Source organism: Mustela nigripes, chromosome 3, assembly GCF_022355385.1.
Source record: "Mustela nigripes isolate SB6536 chromosome 3, MUSNIG.SB6536, whole genome shotgun sequence".
NCBI lineage: Eukaryota > Metazoa > Chordata > Mammalia > Carnivora > Mustelidae > Mustela > Mustela nigripes.
In genome coordinates this window covers 160008415-160027127 of record NC_081559.1, presented here as the reverse complement: position 1 = coordinate 160027127, position 18713 = coordinate 160008415, and the positions used below count along the sequence as shown (strand labels likewise).

The 18713-nt window shown below is 38.7% G+C and overlaps 1 long non-coding RNA gene across 1 annotated transcript in view; it reads left to right on the top strand.

The window, feature by feature from the left end:
- The window catches only part of LOC132014200 (uncharacterized), a 30614-nt gene extending 15132 nt beyond the window's left edge, over positions 1-15482 (top strand). Inside the window, exon 3 of the long non-coding RNA XR_009403235.1 lies at positions 14971-15482. This is a non-coding gene — a long non-coding RNA (uncharacterized LOC132014200). The remainder of the gene's footprint in view (positions 1-14970) is intronic.
- Positions 15483-18713: the final 3231 nt, after the last annotated feature.

The window sequence follows — 18713 nt, the reverse complement described above, 5'->3', positions numbered from 1 at the left end:
CCATAATCCCACCCCCTTCTCCCAAACCCCCTCCCCCCAGCAACCTCTTACAAAACAATCTAGTTTTTTTTTTTTACTTTTTCTTTCATTCCCACTCATAGAGTCCTCTTTGATATTTCTTACAAGGCTGGTTTAGTGGTTACAAACTCCTTTGGTGTTTGTTTCCCTGGGAAACTCTTTATCTCTCCTTCTGTTCTGAATGATGGCTTTGTTAGATAGAGTATTCTTTGTAGATTTTTCTTATTCAATACATTGAAAATATCATGCCTGCCAAGTTTCTGTGGAGGAATCTGCAGTTAGCCTTTTGAGTCTTCTGTAAGTTAGGGACTTCTTTTGTCTTCCTGCTATTAGGATTTTTTTTTCTTTATCACTATTTTGCAAATTTAACTACAATATGTCTTGGTGTTGGCCTGCTTTTGTTGATTTTCATGGACATCTTCTCTGCCTCCTGGTGTTGGATATCTGTTTCCTTCCCCAGATTAGGTTAGTCTTCAGCTATTATTTCCTCAAATAAACCTTTTTCTCATTTTCTCTCTCTTCTTCTGAGACTCCTATGATATAAATGTTACTACATTTGATAGAGTCACTGAGTCTCTTCTCATGATCTACTTCTTCTTGTGGCCTTTTTTGAATCTCAGTTGTTATATTTTTCATTTCTGCCTGATTGTTTTTTACTCTTTTATCTCTGTTAAGTGTCTCCCTGATGTCTTCCATGCTTTTCTAAAGCCCAGTAAGTATCCTTATGATTGTTGCATTAAATTCTCCATCAGGTATATTACTTGTATGTGTTCTAATTAGGTCTCTGACCATGGACCTTTTCTTGTTCTTTCTTTTGTGCTGAATTCCTTCATCTTGGCATTTTGTCTAAGTCTCTGTCTTCTTCTGTGTGTTTGAAAAGCCAGTTTTGTTTCCTTCTCCTGAGAGTAATGGCTTTATGAAGAAGAGTGTCCAAGCTCTGGTACTTCTCTGGTGTGTGCTGCATGCACTCTGTTGTTGTGTTTTGGTTGTTCTGTCCCTCGGGCCAGTCATCATCAGAGGCTCTCCTTGCCTGCCGTGGGCAGTGTTTGGACCTTGGCCGGAGTGTCGCAAGTTTTAACTAGGTGTGTTCTGGTCTGCTTATTAAGTGAGGCCTGATGGTATGTCCACTGGAACTGAAGCCTTGCAGAACTCTCTGGTTAGGAGATGTGGTGTGTGGAGAGGAGGAATGGGGAGAGGGGATTCTGCTGATCTTCTGGGGAAGGGACCTGCTGTGCTGGGCCTTAGGCTTACTTGTCCAAGAAAAGCAATACCAGCAGAGTACAGGTGGGTAGGACTTGGTGTAAGCGTGTTAGGCAGACAGTGTTGGCGCTGTGCTGTTTATAGAAGTTGGTTTATCCTGAAGGGCAGTGGAGGAAGTAGTGCCAGCCAGTTCCTTTGTCCCCAGAGAGGTTTTTCTGTGCTTGTTGCTTTCAGAGAGGCACTCCCAGACAAGGAATTATTTCTCTTCATTCATCCCAGGCATTTTTCAGATCGCTGTTTTCATGCAGTCTGCCTCCAGGTTGCTTGCCTATCTGGAGCAACACAGCACACTTTGGGCTATATCCCAGCCAAGCCTGCTGACTTTTAAAACTCCAAACTTGGGGCGCCTGGGTGGCTCAGTGGGTTAAGCCGCTGCCTTCGGCTCAGGTCATGATCTCAGAGTCCTGGGATTGAGTCCCGCATCGGGATCTCTGCTCAGCAGGGAGCCTGCTTCCCTCTCTCTCTCTCTGCCTGCCTCTCCATCTACTTGTGATTTCTCTCTGTCAAATAAATAAATAAAATCTTAAAAAAAAAATAAATAAAACTCCAAACTTTAGGGACCTGGTGTGGTGGTCTTCTGGGAGAGTGTCTCACTGCACTTGGACAGATGCAGGTTTGAATGAGAAGGGCATTCACCCCCAAAGCACTGGGGTATGGGATTTAGAGCAAAGCAGGCAATATCTGGGTTAGCTGCCCTCAGCAAGTATCTCTGCACCTATGCTCAGGGGCGGGAGAGGGAAATGGTGCCTGAGGACTCTCTTGTCCCTGGAGAGGCAACTCTGTGAATGCCACCTCTCACAGACGTGCTCCACGAAGAATGAACAGTCTCTCCCTGTGATGCTCAAATCATTGCTTGTTTGCCTGCCTTCTCTAGGACTAAGACAGTGGCCTCAGGGCTTTATCCCAGCCAAGCCTGTTGACCTTTTAAACTCCAAACTTTGAGTTGGGCTGCTTGCAAAAGCTCACAAAAATCAGTCTCTGTTTTCCCAGCCAATGGCTCAGAGGAGGTATTCTTTTGTGTATCCCTGTGTGCTCCACTCTCTGGCCTTTTTCTGTAACTAGAACTCCCTCCTCTCCACAGAATCTGTAATTTGTTTCTCCCCAAACTACATCTCAGCACTGCCTACCTTCCTGATGTGCCCTCTTCTCTCTCTTCAGTTGTGCAGTTTCTTCTCAGGTCGATTTTTTAGGTAATCAGAATGATTTGATAGTTCATTGTGTTCAAGGGATAACACAAGCCAAGGGCCCTTCTATGCTACCATCTTAGCTCCTCCTCAAAATAAATTTAATTAGTTATTACTAACGTGTTTCATTCATTCCTCATGGTTTTCTTTTACTGGCAAATGAACAGCTTTTCCCAAATCTCCAATTATATCTTTATTTTAAGATTCCCCACCCCCCAAATTTATTAAATCTTCTCAAGAAGACTTTGAGGCAAATTGGTTATATAAGCAATACTTTTCCAGAGTCAAATGATGTTTTTGATTTCCTTAATAAACTTTTTTAAAAAGATTTTATTTATTTATTTATTTATTTGTCAGAGAATGACCACACACACAAGCAGGGGGAGGGGTAGGCAGAGGGAGAAGCTTAGCAGGGAGCTTGATGTGGGATTCAATCCCAGGACTCTGGGATCATGACCTGAGCCAAAGGCAGATGCCCAACCAACTGAGCCACCCAGGCGTCCCTTTAATAAACTCTTTTTAGAGCAATTGTAGGTTTATAGAAAGATTGAACTAAATGTACAGAATTCCCATATATTCTGTGTTCCTACACACACAAAAGTGTCCTGACTCTGGACTCTCCTCCATCATAGTGGTACATTTATTACGATCAATGAATCTACATTGACATATCATCCAAACTCCATAATTTACAGCCGGGTTCACTCTTGCTATTATACAGTCTATGGATTTTGACAAATGTATAATGACAGGTATCTGCAATATACAGAATAGTTTCACTGCCCTAAATATTTTCTATGCCTGTTCATCCCTTTCTCCACCAATCTCTGGCAACCACTTAACTTTTTATTTCTCTGTAGTTTTGCCTTTTCCAGAATGCCATATAGTTGAAATCACATATGTGTAGTCTTTTCAGGTTGGCTTCTTTCATTTAATAATGTACTCCCTTATTTCCACGTGCCTTTTCATGGGTTGACAGGTTCTTTCAGCACAGAGTAATATTCCATTGTATGGATGTATCACAGTTTATCCATTTACCTACTGAAGGACATCTTGTAGGCTTCCACGTTTGGGCAAGCATGAATAAAGTTGCTATAAGCATCCATGTGTGGACATTTTTGTGTGGCTATAAGTTCTCAACTCCTTTGAATAAATGCTAACAAGCACCATTGCTGAATCACATGCTAAGAATATGTTTAGTTTTGTAAAAAACTGCCAAACTATCTTCCAAAGTATACCATTTTGCTTTTCTACCAACAATAAAGGAGAGTTTCTGTTGCTCCACATCCTTGCCAGCATTTTGTGTTGTCAGTGTTCGATTCTGGCCATTCTAATAGACGGACGGTGGCATATTATTGTTTTGATTTGCAATTCCCTAATGACATATAACATCTTTTCATATGCTTATGTTCAATCTCTGTATCTTCTTTGGTAAGTTGTCCATTTGTGGTTTTGTCCATTTTTTAGTCAGGTGGTCTGTTTTCTTATTGTTGAGTGCTGAGTTCTTTGTATATTTTGAATAAAAGTCTTTTATCACGTGTGTTTTGCAGATATTTTCTCCAAGTCTGTGGTTTGTCTTCACATTCTCTTGAGATTTTCTTTTGCAGAGTAGAAGTTTTTTTTTTTTTTTAAGATTTTATTTATTTGACAGATAGAGATCACAAGTAGGCAGAGAGGCAGGCAGAGAGAGAGAGAAGCAGGCTCCCTGCTGAGCAGAGAGGCTGATGTGGGACTCGATCCCAGGACCCTGAGATCATGACCTGAGCCGAAGGCAGCGGCTTAACCCACTGAGCCACCGAGGCGCCCCAGAAGTTTTTAATTTTAATGAATTCTAGCTTGTCAATTCTTTTTCATGAATCATGTCTTTATGTTGTATCTAAAAAGTCTTCACCATAACCAAGGTCACCTAGGTTTTTTCCTGTTAACTTCTAGGGGTTTTATTATTTTGTGTTTTACATTTAGGTTTTCAATCCAATTTAGCTTAATTTTTGTGAATGGTATAAGGCCTGTGTCTACATTTATTTTTTTTGCATGTGCATGTTCAGTTGCTTCAGCACCATTTGTTGAAAAGACTACCTTTGGGGAGCCTCGGTGGCTCAGTGAGTTAAGCGTCTGCCTTCAGCTCAAGTCATGGTCTCAGGAGCCTGGGATCGAGCCCCGCATGGGGCTCTCTGTTCAGCCAAGAGCCTGCTTCCCCTCTCTCTGCCTGCCTCTCTGTCTACTTGTGATCTCTCTCTCTGTCAAATAAATGAAATCTTTTAAAAAGATTGAAAAGTTAGAGAAAGATTTATTTATTTTATATTTATTTTTTTATTTATTAGTATTTATTATCCTGTTATTTTATTATTTTTTAAGATTTTATTTATTTGAGGGAGACAGCACACACATGAGGTGGGGAGGAACAAAAGAGGAAGGAGACTCCCTGGAAAGCAGGCAGCCCGACATGGGACTCAATCCTAGGACCCTGGAATCATGACCTGAGCCAAAAGCAGACGCTTAACTAAGCTACCCAGGCACCTTTATTTTAATATTATTTTTCTATTATGAGCAGCATATTATGAGATCTTCATGTACAGGGACTTGTATCCTAGCGCTTCGCATATTCTGTGATAGTAAGTTGTGGCAGTGATTGACTTTAACAATTATTCAGTAAATCTGTTTTCCTTTTCCTCCTGTGCACATGGCAAGATTACTATTCAGACTCTCTTGCAGTCAGTTGTTGTGAAATAATTAAGTTCTATTAACTGAATGTGGAGAGAAGTGATGAAGATATAGGCCTGGCTCATAAAAGCCTTCCATGCAACAGCCTTATTCTTTTTTTTTTTTAATTTTTAATTTTTTATAAACATATGTTTTTATCCCCAGGAGTACAGGTCTGTGAATCGCCTGGTTTATACACTTCACAGCACTCATCAAAGCACATACCCTCCCCAATGTCCATAATTCCACCCCCTTTCTCCCAACCCCCCTCCCCCCAGCAAACCTCAGTTTGTTTTGTGAGATTAAGAGTCACTTATGGGGGGCGCCTGGGTGGCTCAGTGGGTTAAGCCGCTGCCTTCGGCTCAGGTCATGATCTCAGGGTCCTGGGATCGAGGCCCGCATCGGGCTCTCTGCTCAGCAGGGAGCCTGTTTCCCTCTCTCTCTCTCTCTCTACCTGCCACTCCATCTACTTGTGATCTCTCTCTGTCAAATAAATAAATAAAATCTTAAAAAAAAAAAAAAAGAGTCACTTATGGTTTGTCTCCCTCCCAATCCCATCTTGTTTCATTGATTCTTCTCCTACCCACTTAAGCCCCCATGTAGCATCACCACTTCCTCATATCAGGGAGATCATATGATAGTTGTCTTTCTCTGCTTGACTTATTTCGCTAAGCATGATACGCTCTAGTTCCATCCATGTTGTCACAAATGGCAAGATTTCATTTCTTTTGATGGCTGCATAGTATTCCAGTGTATATATACCATATCTTCTTTATCCACTCATCTGTTGATGGACATCTAGGTTCTTTCCATAGTTTGGCTATTGTGGACATTGCTGCTATAAACATCCAGGTGCACATGCCCCTTTGGATCACTACGTTTGTATCTTTAGGGTAAATACCCAGTAGTGCAATTGCTGGGTCATAGGGCAGTTCTATTTTCAACATTTTGAGGAACCTCCATGCTGTTTTCCAGAGAGGTTGCACCAGCTTGCATTCCCACCAACAGTGTAGGAGGGTTCCCCTTTCTCCGCATCCTCGCCAGCATCTGTCATTTCCTGACTTGTTGATTTTAGCCATTCTGACTGGTGTGAGGTGATATCTCATTGTGGTTTTGATTTGTATTTCCCTGATGCCAAGTGATATGGAGCACTTTTTCAAGTGTCTGTTGGCCATCTGGATGTCTTCTTTGCAGAAATGTTTGTTCATGTCCTGTGCCCATTTCTTGATTGGATTATTTATTCTTTGGGTGTTGAGTTTGCTAAGTTCTTTATAGATTTTGGACACTAGTCCTTTATCTGATAGGTCGTTTGCAAATATCTTCTCCCATTCTGTCAGTTGTCTTTTGATTTTGTTCACTGTTTCCTTTGCTGTGCAAAAGCTTTGGATCTTGATGAAATCCCAATAGTTCATTTTTGCCCTTGCTTCCCTTGCCTTTGGCGATGTTCCGAGGAAGATGTTGCTGCGGCTGAGGTCAAAGAGGTTGCTGCCTGTGTTCTCCTCAAGGATTTTGATGGATTCCTTTCTCACATTGAGGTCCTTCATCCATTTTGAGTCTATTTTTGTGTGTGGTGTAAGGAAATGGTCTATTCTGCATGTGGCTGTCCAGTTTTCACAGCACCATTTATTGAAGAGGCTGTCTTTTTTCCATTGGACATTCCTTCCTGCTTTGTCAAAGATTAGTTGACCATAGAGTTGAGGGTCTGTCTATTCCTGGTCTCTCTATTCTGTTCCATTGATCTATGTGTCTGTTTTTGTGCCAGTACCATGCTGTCTTGATGATGACAGCTTTGTAATAGAGCTTGAGTCGGAATTGTGATGCCACCAACTTTGGCTTTCTTTTTCAATATCCCTTTGGCTATTCGAAGTCTTTTCTGGCTCCATATAAATTTTAGAATTATTAGTTCCATTTCTTTGAAAAAGATGGATGGTACTTTGATAGGAATTGCATTAAATGTGTAGATTGCTTTAGGTAGCATAGACATTTTCACAATATTTATTCTTCCAATCCAGGAGCATGGAACATTTTTCCATTTCTTTGTGTCTTCCTCAATTTCTTTCATGAGTACTTTATAGTTTTCTGAGTATAGATTCTGTGCCTCTTTGGTTAGGTTTATTCCTAGGTATCTTACGGTTTTGGGTACAATTGTAAATGGGATTGATTCCTTAATTTCTCTTTCTTCTGTCTTGTTGTGGGTGTAAAGAAATGCAACTGATTTCTGTGCATTGATTTTATATCCTGACACTTTACTGAATTCCTGTACAAGTTCTAGCAGTTTTGGAGTGGAGTCTTTTGGGTTTTCCACATATAGTATCATATCATCTGCGAAGAGTGATAATTTGACTTCTTCTTTGCCAATTTGGATGCCTTTAATTTCCTCTGTTGTCTGATTGCTGAGGCTAGGACCTCTAGTACTATGTTGAATAGCAGTGGTGATAATGGACATCCCTGCCGTGTTCCTGACCTTAGCGGAAAAGCTTTCAGTTTTTCTCCATTGAGAATGATATTTGCGGTGGGTTTTTCATAGATGGCTTTGATGATATTGAGGTATGTGCCCTCTATCCCTACACTTTGAAGAGTTTTGATCAGGAAGGGATGCTGTACTTTGTCAAATGCTTTTTCATCATCTATTGAGAGTATCATATGGTTCTTGTTCTTTCTTTTATTGATGTTGTATCACATTGACTGATTTGCGGATGTTGAAGCAACCTTGCAGCCCTGGAATAAATCCCACTTGGTCGTGGTGAATAATCCTTTTAATGTACTGTTGGATCCTATTGGCTAGTATTTTGGTGAGAATTTTCGTATCTGTGTTCATCAAGGATATTGGTCTATAGCTCTCTTTTTTGATGGGATCCTTGTCTGGTTTTGGGATCAAGGTGATGCTGGCCTCATAAAATGAGTTTGGAAGTTTTCCTTCCATTTCTATTTTTTGGAACAGCTTCAGGAGAATAGGAATTAGTTCTTCTTTAAATGTTTGGTAGAATTCCCCCAGGAAGCCATCTGGCCCTGGGCTTTTGTTTGTTTGGAGATTTTTAATGACTGTTTCAATCTCCTTACTGGTTATGGATCTGTTCAGGCTTTCTATTTCTTCCTGGTTCAGTTGTGGTAGTTTATATGTTTCTAGGAATGCATTCATTTCTTCCAGATTGTCAAATTTGTTGGTGTAGAGTTGCTCATAGTATGTTATTATAATAGTTTGTATTTCTTTGGTGTTAGTTGTGATCTCTCCTCTTTCATTCATGATTTTGTTTATTTGGGTCCTTTCTCTTTTCTTTTTGATAAGTCGGGCCAGGAGGTTATCAATTTTATTAATTCTTTCAAAGAACCAGCTCCTAGTTTCGTTGATTTGCTCTATTGTTTTTTTGGTTTCATTGATTTCTGCTCTGATCTTTATGATTTCTCTTCTCCTGCTGGGCTTAGGGTTTCTTTCTTGTTCTTTCTCCAGCTCCTTTAGGTGTAGGGTTAGGTTGTGTACCTGAGACCTTTCAGGTTTCTTGAGAAAGGGTTGTACCGCTATATATTTTCCTCTCAGGACTGCCTTTGTTGTGTCCCACAGATTTTGAACTGCTGTATTTTCATTATCATTTCTTTCCATGATTTTTTTCAATTCTTCTTTAATTTCCCGGTTGACCTATTCATTCTTTAGAAGGATGCTGTTTAGTCTCCATGTATTTGGGTTCTTTCCAAACTTCCTCTTGTGATTGAGTTCTAGCTTCAGAGCATTGTGGTCTGAAAATATGCAGGGAATGATCCCAATCTTTTGATACCAGTTGAGTCCTGATTTAGGACCGAGGATTTGATCTATTCTGGAGAATGTTCCATGTGCACTAGAGAATGTGTATTCTGTTGCTTTGGGATGAAATGTTCTGAATATATCTGTGATGTTCATTTGGTCCAGTGTATTGTTTAAGGCCTTTATTTCCTTGCTAATCTTTTTTTTTTTTTAAAGATTTTTTTTTTAATTTATTTATTTGACAGAGAGAGACCACGAGTAGGCAGAGAGGCAGGCAGAGAGAGAGAGAGGAGGAAGCAGGCTCCTGCTGAGCAGAGAGCCCGATGCGGGACTCGATCCCAGGACCCAGAGATCATGACCTGAGCCGAAGGCAGCAGCTTAACCCATTGAGCCACCCAGGTGCCCCTCCTTGCTGATCTTTTGCTTGGATGATCTGTCCATTTCAGTGAGGGGAGTGTTAAAGTCCCCTACTATTATATTATTTTTGATGTGTTTCTTTGATTTTGTTATTAATTGGTTTATATACTTGACTGCTCCCACGTTGGGGGCATAGCTATTTAAAATTGTTAGATCTTCTTGTTGGACAGACCCTTTGAGTATGATATAGTGTCCTTCCTCATCTCTTATTATAGTCTTTGGCTTAAAATCTAATTGATCTGATATAAGGATTGCCACTCCTGCTTTCTTCTGATGTCCATTAGCATGGTTAATTCTTTTCCACCCATCACTTTAAATCTGGAGGTGTCTTCAGGCTTAAAATGAGTTTCTTGGAGGCAACATATAGATGGGTTTTGTTTTTTTATCTATTCTGATACCCTGTATCTTTTGATTGGGGCATTTAGCCCATGAACATTCAGGTAACTATTGAGAGATATGAATTTAGTGCCATTGTATTGCCTGTAAGGTGACTGTTACTGTATATTGTCTCTGTTCCTTACTGATCTACCACTTGTAGGCTCTCTCTTTGCTTAGAGGACCCCTTTCAATATTTCCTGTAGAGCTGGTCTGGTGTTTGCAAATTCTTTCAGTTTTTTTGTTTTTGTCCTGGAAGCTTTTAATCTCTCCTTCTGTTTTCAATGATAGCTAATTATAGTATTCTTGGCTGCATGTTTTTCTCGTTTAGTGCTCTTAAAATATCATGCCAGGTCTTTCTGGCCTGCCAGGTCTCTGTGGATAAGTCAGCTGCCAATCTAATATTTTTACCATTGTATGTTACAGACTTCTTTTCCCGGGCTGCTTTCAGGATTTTCTCTTTGTCACTGAGACTTGTAAATTTTACTATTAGGTGACGGGGTGTGGGCCTATTCTTATTGATTTTGAGGGGCGTTCTCTGAACCTCCTGAATTTTGATGCTTGTTCCCATATTGGGGAGATTCTCCCCAATAATTCTCTCCAGTATACCTTCTGCTCCCCTCTCTCTTTCTTCTTCTTCTGGAATCCCAACTAACCTAAAGTTGTTTCGTCTTATGGTGTCACTTATCTCTCGAATTCTCCCCTCATGGTCCACTAGCAGTTTGTTCCTCTTTTGCTCAGCTTCTTTATTCTCTGTCATTTGGTCTTCTATATCACTAATTCTTTCTTCTGCCTCATTTATCCTACAGTGAGAGCCTCCATTTTTGATTGCACCTCAATAGCTCTTTTGATTTCAACTTGGTTAGGTTTTATTTCTTTTATTTCTCCAAAAAGGGCTTTTATATCTCCCGAGAGGGTTTCTCTAATATCTCCCATGCCTTTTTCGAGCCCGGCTAGAACCTTAAGAATTGTCATTCTGAACTCTAGATCTGACATATTACCAATGTCTGTATTGATTAGGTCCCTAGCCTTCGGTACTGCCTCTTGTTCTCTTTTTTGTGGTGAATTTTCCCATCTTGTCATTTTGTCCAGATAAGAGTATATGAAGGAGCAAGTAAAATACTAAAAGGGTGGCAACAACCCCAGGAATATATGCTTTAACCAAATCAGAAGAGATCCCAAATCATGAGGGGGGGGAGAAAGGGGATAAAAAGAGGTTCAAAAAGAAAGAAAGAAAAAGAAAAAAAAAGAATAAAAAAATAAAACAAATAAAGAAAAGTTTAAAAAAGAAAAATATATATATATTAGATAAACTAGTTAAAAATGTTAAAAAAGAAAAGCATAAAAGTTAAAAAAAATTTTAGCAGAAGAAGAGAAAAAAATGAAAAAGAAAAAAATTAAATTAACTGCAAGACTAAAAAATCACTGGGAGAAAGCCATGAGTTCTGTGCTTTGCTTTCTCCTCCTCTGGAATTCTGCTGCTCTTCTTGGCATTGAAACCGCACTCCTTGGTAGTGAACTTGGTCTTGGCTAGATTTCTTGTTGATCTTCTGGGGGAGGGGCCTGGTGTAGTGATTCTCAAGTGTCTTTGCCCCAGGCGGAATTTCACCGCCCTTACCAGGGGCCCGGGCTGAGTAATCCGCTGGGGTTTGCTTTCAGAAGCTTTTGTTCCCTGAGCGCTTTCCGTAGAGTTCCGGAGGACGGGGATACAAATGGCGGCCTCCTGGTTTCCGGCCCAGAGGAGCCGAGAGCCCAGGGCCCCACTCCTCAGTGTGCCCTCAGAGAACAGCGCCCAGTAACTCCCATCTGCCTGACCTCTGGCCGCACTCCGAGCTCACCGAGCCTGCGGCTGGTACAAGGTAACACCGAGCTGTGAGCTTACTGTCGGCTCTGTCTCTGTAGCCGGCTTTCCCGTTCCAATACCCGCAAGCTCTGCGACACTCAGACACCTCCAATCCTTCTGTGACCCTGCGGGACCTGAGGCCACGCTGACCCCGCGTGGGCTTCGCCCTGGTTTAGCCTCTGGAGCGATGTCCCTCAGCGGAACAAACTTTTAAAAGTCCTGATTTTGTGCGCTGTTGCTCCGCCGCTTGCCGGGAGCCGGCCCCTCCCCCTGGGGTCTATCTTCCCGTCACTTTGGAGTCACTTCTCCGCCGGTCCTACCTTTCAGAAAGTGGTTGTTTTTCTGTTTCCAGAATTGCTGTTCTTCTTCTCTTGGATCTGCCGATGGATTTGCCGGTGTTTGCAATCTTTATATAAGCTATCTAGCTTATCTCCTGCTAGCTGAAGTAGTCTTAGCCTGCTACTTCTCTGCCATCTTGACTCCTCGACCGCAACAGCCTTATTCTTTTACTCTTTCCCCGATCACCAAGCTAGATAAATAGAATGCAACAGAGGACTTCTAAGGTCCGCAGAGATTCCAAGGACAAAAAAAGTACCAGACCAAGTCTGTGAATCATTGCTAGAGAAATGCAAAGTGCTGATTAGTAGCATCCATTAGAATTTTGCATGATTGAAGAAAAAAAAATTTGCATGATTAAAAAAAAAAGAATTTTGCATGATTGAAAAATAAACTGCTGTTTATATCACTAAAATTGGGGGGGTATCTGTTATAGCAGGAAGTGTTAAGTAACACAAAAGTAAAAAAATAGACTTGAGATGAACTTAATCTATTCAACTTTGTTACTTCAGGGTCATTAAAATTATAACTTGATTTACTGATGAAATTATCGCTGTAAAATTAAATTTTAAAATATACTTCCCTAGATAATCATGATTTACCCACTGAATACTCTTTACATGTTAACCTTTTTCCTTTTATAACAAAAGTATGGCAAGGTGAGGAAGCTTACAGAAAGCTTAAGTGAACTGCCTATGGTCACAGACAATCAACCCAACTCTTATGACTTCAAGTCTCCATTTTCTTCCCTTTTGAGAAGGCAAGAAACAAACAGAAAAGAAAAAAAAAAACATTAATTACTATAATAATAATAACAACAAAAGAAGTTTTCTGAATTGAGAGTACTATATATTAAGTAGCTGCACAAAAACACTTCTGACTGCTTTAGCTTCCTAAAGATTTTTAATGTAGTCTCAGTTTAACTGTAAACAAGTATCTGTCCAAGTCATGTAAGTGTTATCCCACTTGAAAGCTGGGCACAGAATAATTCATAAGAAGTCCAACTGATAGAAAATAACAGCAGTTGCTTCAAATTATTTAAATATATTAGTTTGGTATTCTGAATTTACTCAGAACTCAAAGACATTTTTTGAATGCCTACTATGTGGCATACACCATGGTAGGTGCTAGGTGCTAAGGCATGCCTACCTGGAAGGAGCTCAGTTTCATTGGAATCACAGAGATAAATGAGTAATATATGATTAAGTGAAATATGTACAAAGTGCTATGGGATGTGGAAAAAATCATTTGGAACTATATGAGAAAATCAGTCAAGGCTTAGGAGAGGAGTTATTAGCCGCAGATGACTTTTCATGTTACTTCCTATTGATGAAGTAGTATGATTCTCATACGGCTAGTCAGAGGCTAGGAGAACGAGGCAGAGTTCAACAATTGCAAAACAGTGTACTGTTTCCCCTGACACAAGTGCAACTTCCTGGTTGTAATTCTCACTGAAATAAAAGGACATGACCACAAGTGGACTAGCCTAATTTAAGACCTACTTGAGGACCAACAGTCCTACAAACCTCTACTAGATCAAAATAAACTGAAGGACAGTCAAGTATACCAACAAGACTAAAATGAAGGGGTCAGAAATAAAGCTCCTCATTTATGGAATCTTGATATGTGACAGAAGTAGCATTTTAGATCAATGGCAAAGTATTTGCAAATATCAATAATTAGCACTCAAGCATTTACTATCCACATGGAAAAAATTTAAATAAGACTCCTACCTCAGACCTAGGATGAAGTTCAAGTTTTATAGGGCCTGTAACTTAAAATTTGAGGATCCCTATTTAAGAAAAGAAATTGCAAAATATTTTACATTTCAAATTTTATAAAAACATACAACCCATATTAAACACATTACTTGGGCTTCTTCCAGGGACACAAAGGGCCTGTGCAAGTAACAGTCCTTGAAGCTTAAGCTTCATTCATTTCATAGTGAATCTACCTTTGCTTACAACAAACACAAAAATAAACTCCAGGGGCACCTGGGTAGCACAGTCAATTAAGGACCCAACTCTTCGTTTCAGCTCAGGGGCTCTTGGTTTCAGCTCAAGCCCTGATCTCAGGACATGATATTGAGCACCACCTTGGGCTCCAGACTCAATGCAGAGTCTGCTTAAGTTTTTCTCTCCCTCTCCCTTTGCCCCTACCCGCTCCTGCTCTCTGTCTCTCTCAAATAAATCTTTTAAAAAAATAAATTCTAGATAAATTAAAAATGAAATGTGAGAAGGAAATTTTTTTAATTTATAAAAATTGTATAGGAGGAAAAAAAATGTTATTCCTCAGAGAGGAAGGATTTTTAAAAATAGGACAAAGAGGGGTGCCTGGGTGGCTCAGTGGGTTAAAGCCTCTGCCTTCAGCTCAGGTCATGATCTCAGGGTCCTGGGATCAAGCACAACATTGGGCTCTCTACTCAGTGGGGATCCTGCTTCCCCCCTACCCCGCCTACCTCTCTGCCTACTTGTGATCTCTGTCTGTCAAATAAATAATTTTTTAAAAATCTTTAAAATAGGACAAAGACACATAAAGAGGACAAACTTTTAAAAAGCTTAATAAGTTTTATACATGATAATTAAATAAGTTTGTCAAAGAACATGATAAAGTAAAATATAAGCCACAGCCTTATAGAATATTGCAATGAAGAATATTGCAGTGTATATTAGTTAACAAAAAATTGGAGCACAGACTTTATAGCGAACTACAAATTAATGAGTTAAAAACAATCCAAGAGAAAAATGGGCAGTTCATAAAAGAAGAAACCCAAATGTCTAATAATCACAAGAAAACATGCTCAACTTCACTAATATTTAGAGGACCACAATTTAAAACGATGACCAGCTATTTCATACCCATCAGGCTGACAACATTTTCAGTGTTTGATATCAGTGATATGGAATGACTAGAATGACTACACAGCTAGTGAAAACTCCACAATGGAGAGAAATTTAGCAACATCCAGTAGAGCTGAAGATGCATGTACTCCAGCAATTCCACCTGTAAGTATAGAGAAACTCTTGCAGATGTGCACAAGGAAACATGGTTTTTGTTTTTGTTTTTTAAAGATTTATTTATTTATTTATTTATTTTGACAGAAAGAGATCACAAGTAGGAAGAGAGGCAAGCAGAGAGAGAGACTGGAGACTCTCCACGGAGCAGAGAGCCCTATGTGGGGCTTGATTCCAAGACCCTGGGATCATGACCTGAGCTGAAGGCAGAAGCTTTAACCCACTGATCCACTCAGACCCTCACAAGGAGACATGTTTAACAGTATTTTGAAGCATGGTTTGTAGTAATAAAACAGTAGAAAAATTCAAAATATCAATAGGAAAAATGGTTAACTAAACTGTAGTATATTCATATAATGAAATGTGTAGTGAAAATGAATAAATTAGGACTATTACTTTAAAATATTTTACCTCGATTTGGAAATATAGTTTACACCATGACTGAGAACTCTCACAAAACTATACTCAAACTGAGTACATGTGATGCATTCTCTTTTCTCTGTTCTATTTTTTTTTCTAAGAGTTCAGAACCTACAAAATGGTTTGTAACAGTCTGAAAAAACAATGAACAAAGTCACATATTAATCAACCCTAATAAATCTGAAAAATATAACATCGAGAAAAAATTAGTAGCAAAATAAAATATATCACATATATAGTATGTATTAGCTATATATTCAATTGTGTATGTATGTATATATATACATATATATGGCATTCTTTGAAATGTTATATATTGTGATAGCTACATATATATTTAGAAATAGTATTAGATACTTTCATGACAAAAATAGCAAATTCAAGATAATTAAACAGGGGGAAGGGAATACAGAGTACTTCAACTGTATCTGTAATGTTTCATTTCTTCCAAAATAAGTCAAATATTAATATTTGATAAAGTTTAGTAGGTACATAGGTATTTTTATGTTTTTATATATGTATAAAATACCTGATGAAAAATCAATTAGACCAGTATTTCTCAACCTCACATCACACCTTTAAAGAATCATAAATCCCACCTTTTCCAAGAAGTCTTTTATATATTTACAGATATTTGAGTATCTTAATTGTTTTTGTAAGTTTTAGAGAAACAAAAGTCTTATGTTAAGGGCTATTTAAGGATCTCCTATTTTGCCAGTAACTAGGAGTAACGGGCTGAATGGTAGTCCATTATTAATAGTGACTAGGTGTAATGGTCTGAATGGTAGCCCGCAAAATGATATATCTAATCCTCAGAACCTATGAATATTTTTATCTTATATGGCAAAAGATTGAATATTACCTTGTATGGAAAAATATGTGATTAAGAATTTTGAGAAGAGTTTCTCCTGGATTTTCCAAGTAGGTCTTAATCCGGTGACAAGTGTCCTTTTAAGAGTGAGACAAAAAATCAAAAATAGAACGACCATATAATCCAGCGGTTCCACTTTGTGATACTTTTCCACAGAAAATTAAAATACCAATTTGAAGGGATATATGCACCCCTATGTTCACTGCAGCATTATTTACAATAGCCAAGATATAGAAGCAGCCCAAGTGTCCATTAATAGGCGAATGGATAAAGAATATATTGTACATGTATACAATGGATATTATTCTATCATAAAAAGAATGAAATTTTGCCATTTGCAACAATGTAGATGAGCCTAAAGCATGTTGTGATAAGTGAAATAAGTCAAAGACAAATACCATATAATTTCACTTATTGTGGAATCTAAAAAAAACAAAACAAGTGAACAAACAAAACACACAGATTCATAAATACAGGAAACAAACTGATAGTTACTATGGGGGAGGGTAAAATAGATGAAGAGGATTAAGAGGTACAAACTCCCAATTATAAAGTAAGTCATGGGGATGCGATGTATAGCAGAGGGAATATAGTCAGTATTATAATAAGTTTATATGGGGACAGGTGGCATCCAGACTTATGATGGGGTTCATCTCCAAATGTTAAAAAATACTAACTCACCATGATGTGTATCTGAAACTAATAGGATATTTTGTCATTTGTAAAAAATTTAAAATTCAATTATTTATAAAAGAGACTAATAGAAAAAAATTAGTAAAAAAATAAAATGCAGTGTTAACTACGTGTAGACATTAATAATATCTAAAGGTTGCATAATTTTCACTAGTTTACAAAATCTTTGTCTGTATTACTCTATGCAGATACCCAGTTAAATTGAACTTTCTATAAATGGCTACTAATAATCAAATAAGATCAATTGGCTAAAAATTGAAATTTGTAATGGGCCCACATTACCTATTCCTCCATTATAAGCAGTGAAGTCTTTAAAAATAGTTGTTAGGCTTTGATAATTCCAGAGGCCTTAATTTCTTGAGCCCTTGGTGGAAACTTGGATGAAACTGGTGACAACCTTGGATGAAATTCTGCACATTTATAATTAAAATTCTGAAACTTTGATGATGAAGTTTTTCTTTTTAAATGAGACAAAGGAAAATAACACAGAAAAGGAGACAACATGACCATGAAGGCAAAGACTAGAGTAACAGAGCTATGTATCAAGGAATGCCAAGAGCCACAAGAAGCTGGAAGAGGCAGAAATAGATCATTCCCCCACAGCCCCTAGATGAAGTGCAACCTTGCTGACACCTTGATTTCAGACTTCAGGCCTCCAAAACTACAAGTGAATAAACTTTTTTGTTTTAACGTGCCCAATTTATAACAATTTGTTACAGCAGCCACAGTAAACTAATACACAAAGTCAGACTGGCAAGAGAGATGTTCTTTGTATAAGATGAAGATTAACCCTGAGATAGCAGAAGAATACAAATTAAAATTCTTATCTTGAATGGCCAAGAGACTTAAGAGAGAAATCCAATGGGGACTCTTTTACAGGGAAAGTCTGGATATTTCTCCATGAGGTCAGGATTTTATGGTAATTAAATAATTGAAGCATTTATTTACCTGGGGCAGACCCAATATTTTAGGAAGAAAACTGAGGCAAAATAGATTTGGGGGGGATTTTATAGGAAATCTGTATCCAGAAACCTGGTTAGGGAGACTAGGCCTAAACACTTTTCTTTCCTAAGCCTGCAACACCAGAAATATCCTTAAAATCTTTTTTCTGCACAAATTTCCTCATTGGTTGCAGGGGTTTTAAAATATGTGCACATATCCTTTAATAGCACCTCTTTTAAAAAGTGAAAACTAATTGCTCTCCCTTTGAATATGGGTTGTATTTAGTGACTCACTTTTGAGAGCTATACAGTGGCCAAAGTGACAATGTGATTTCTGAAATGAGAACATAAAAATCATTGTGGCTTCTTCCTTGCTCTTTCCCTGGGATTACTCGCTCTGGGAAAAGCCAGATGCTATGACATGAGAACATTCAAGCTGCACTCAGGGAAAAGTCCATATGGCAAGAAACTGAGGCCTCCTGCCAAAAGCAAAGAGGAAACTGGGGTTTTCTCTCAGCAGTCGACCTTAAAATGAGTGCAGACCTGGCTTCTTAACTGCAACCTCATGAGAGACCCTGAGCCAGAACCACCCAGATGAGCTGCTCCTAAAGTCCTAAACCACAGTAGAAATTGTGAGAGAATAAATACTGATTACTTTAATCTGCTAGTTCTGGGGGCAGTTTCCCACACAGTAACTAATAAAACTGATGCACCTTACAAATGAAGTGCCATCTTTGTTAAGGATGCCATAATATAATGAATGTCCCAATTATCCTTTGATTTACTAGATATTATTAATAAATATTATAATAAATGTTTCATAACATCACTACTGTCACATAGTGAGCTCAAGAATAGTATTATTTGTTGAGCATTTAATATGTACTATGAATTTTAACAGTGAG